We start from the raw sequence: 3440 nt of genomic DNA on the forward strand, positions 1-3440 counted from the left end.
TTCATTGTAATATTTTGCTTTGTCATCCCGTGCTGCCTTTTGAAATCTTCTATTCAACTCTTTAGTATCTTGAATTCTTCCCTGTGCTTTGGCTTCTCATCTTCTTATAGGAGCAATAATCTTCCAGATGCTCTGATTAGGGCACTGACTTCTATCATACATCCCATTAGGCATCTGTGGGGCATCCATTGCAGCAACAAGGAAGATATATGGACGGTTACATCACTTCTTGAGGTCCATTATTACATTTAGCAGGGAACATGGTTACATGGTTGCCACCGCCTCAAGAACTAACTACTTCAAAATTATGAGTGAGGATGTATTTTTTCTGCATAGGTCTCAGTTTCACTCTCATAATCAGCTCTGTCTTTGATGGCATGCTCTTGAGCACATCAACTTTCAGTTGCTGCAGCATGTGAGGTCCCACTATGTCATAAAGATTTTCAATCTGGTCCTCTTCGGCAAGTCAGCAAATTCGTCCAAGAAGTCTTTCGAATTGTGGAAACTCTCTGGAGTGAAGAAATTGAGAAGATAAAACAACTCTTCTAGATTATTATGTAAAGAAGTCCCAGTCAGCAACAGCTTGTGCTGCAGTGAGTAGATATTTAGGACCTGAAAAAAAAAAGAAAAGAAACTAGATTGATTTTTCTTGAGCCAATGGGCTTCATCCAAAATGAGGAAGGTTGAATAGATTGAGCTTAGTTTAGCCATGTCAATGGTGATCAACTCCTAGGACATCAAGGCACATGGAATTTCACAGATCTTCTTTCTTCATGGGAGGAACCTTTTTGTCACCATGAATGGCTCATTCTTCCAGTTGGTGACATAGCTGTATTTGTCACCTATATAAGTCACCACATGCAAACCTGGAACTCACATTTCAAACTTGTGATCTTAGTTGATGGTAGATAGAGGGACACTGACTAGGACGAGGCTTTTGGAATGACCCTTCTTATAGAGAGAATAGAGAAAGACTGCTGTCTTTACAGTTTTTACAAGGCCCATCTCATCAGCCAAAGAGTATTAATGTCTTGGGTCCAGGAGAATTAAAACCAGTTCAAGCCTCCCATCTGATAGGAATGCAAGGTTCCACTCGTGGCATCCAGGTACTCTGCTTGTCACTCATACTTTGCTGTTAAATCAACTGTTTGTATTTTAGGAGAGCTTCACCTTCTTGAACTTCTTGCCTGGACGTACTTCACAACCCTCATAAGTTCCGTGTAATTCCAATAGTTCTGATTTAGTAGATATAATCGTGGATCTCCACATCCTCACTTTCCCAGGATGCTTGACTATAGCGAAAGTCTTACCACCTGAGCAAATAATGGACGTGGCCCTCCTTGTCCACATTGTGGTTGAGGATTAGGTAGATTATCATCCATGCAGGTTTTTATTCCATAAAAATAAAAACATTCTTCCAAATCTGCAAGCTTAAGGTTCTTGTCTTTCATATTTGTTCCCATTCAAAGAAAGATGATCCAACAGAGTATGAAAATTATCAAACAATATCATTATTATCACATGAAAGGAAGATTCTGCTGAAGATGATTCAAAAACATATTTTTTTTTAATAGCACCTCAATAGAGAACTGCCAGAAGTGCAGGCTGTACTTAGAAGGAGCCTTGGTACTAGGGATACTGTACCTAATGTCAGATGGATCTTGACTGAAAGCAGGGAGTAGGAGTACCAGAGGAATGTCTATGTGTGTTTCATTGACTATGCAAAGGCATTTGACTGTGTGAATCACAACAAACTGTGGCTGACTCTGAGAAGAATGGGAATCCCAGAACACTTGAGCGTGCTAATGCAAAACCTATACTTGGACCAAAAGGCAGTAGTCAGAACAGAGCAAGGAAACACTGCGTTGTTCAAAATTGGGAAGGGTGTACACCAGGGATGTTTCCTATCTCCATACCTTTTCAATCTATATTCAGAACAGAGGCTGGGCTGTATGAGGAGAAATGTGGCATCACGATTGGAATAAGATTCATCAACAATCTGTGTTATGCAGATGACATAACCCTGCTTGCTGAAATTGAGGAGGACCTGAAGTGCTTGCTGCAGAAGGTCAAGGACTGCAGCCTTCTGTATGAATTGAGGCTCAATATGAAGAAAACAAAGATTCTCACCACTGGACCAATTGGCAGCATCACAATAGATGATGAAGTGATTGAAACAGTTAACAGTTTTAGTTTGCTTGGCTCCACAATCAACACTCTTGGAACCAACAGCCAGGAAATTAAAAGACGTACTGTAATGGGAAAGTCTGCTGTTACGGACCTCTTCGAGGTACTGAAGAGCAATTATGTCACTCTGGAGATTAAGGTGCACCTGATACAGATCATGGTATTTTCAATCACTTTATATGCATCAGAGAACTGGACAATGACTAGGAATGACAGAAGGAGAATTGATACCTTTGAGCTGTAGTGTTGGATAAGAGTATTGAATATACCATGTACTGCTAAGCAAATGAACTGGTTCATCCTAGAGAGGGTTAAATCAGGCTTCTTCTTGGAGGCAAGGATTCTGAAGCTTCATCTGACATATTTTGGACATGTTGCAAGGAGGGACCAGTCCTTGGAGAAAGACGTCATATTTGGGAGGTTGGAGGCACAATGCAGGAGAGGAAGAACCTCAATGAGATGGATTGATTCAGTGACTGGGATAATCGGGGTAGAGGTGTCAGAGACAGTGAGATTGGCCCCGGATAGAGTACGGTTTAGGGCTGTTGTGCATAGGGTCGCTATGAGTCAGAAGTGACTCGATGACACATAACAACAATAACAACTCTCCATCATCACCAAAGTCTCGGCGCTTCCCTCCGCTCTTGCAGACTCGGCCGAGGACGCTGAACAGAGGGTGGGAGGGGTCGACGGGGACCCTCGCTGGGGACTGGAGCGTCTCTTTGAGTTCTTTCTTGTGCTGCCCCGCCCCGGCCCCTCGACGCCTCCCCCTCCTAGTCCATCTCCGTTTTGGCTTATTTACATCCTTCTTCTGTTGATAGTTTAGGGACATCACCTGGCAATGTAGCTCCAACTGCGGTTTAGACATCCAGGAGCAATGCCAATAAGACATGTTTTGCCATTTCACAAAGAACTGCTGCTCTGGTCTTTTCTCTAAAGGATTAGGAAAGGGAAGATTGGGATCAGTAGCTGGAGGGCAGGGTACTGTGTAGAAGTTGGTGGGTGGAACCCCTTCCAGATTAAGATCTTCTGAACTTTACCCTTCAGAACACTTGATTGTGCTTATGCAAAACCTATGCTTGGACCAGAAGGCAGTGGTCAGAACAGAGGTAGGAAATACTGGATGGTTCAAAATTGGGAAGGGTGTGCACCAAGGATGCCTCCTACCACCATTTCTCTCAAACTATATGTAGAACAGATTATCTGGGAGGCTGGGCTCTAAGAGGAAATATGTGGCATCAGGATTAGAGGTA

The 3440-nt window shown here is 42.8% G+C and overlaps 1 pseudogene; it reads right to left on the reverse strand.

Moving 5' to 3' along the window:
• Positions 1-96: 96 nt before the first annotated feature.
• On the reverse strand, positions 97-3079 carry LOC102854617 (annotated as a pseudogene).
• Between the last annotated feature and the right edge of the window lie 361 nt (positions 3080-3440).

This window comes from Elephantulus edwardii, unplaced genomic scaffold (genome assembly GCF_000299155.1).
Source record: "Elephantulus edwardii isolate Elephantulus edwardi_28Jun2011 unplaced genomic scaffold, EleEdw1.0 scaffold00018, whole genome shotgun sequence".
Classification (NCBI taxonomy): Eukaryota; Metazoa; Chordata; class Mammalia; order Macroscelidea; family Macroscelididae; genus Elephantulus; species Elephantulus edwardii.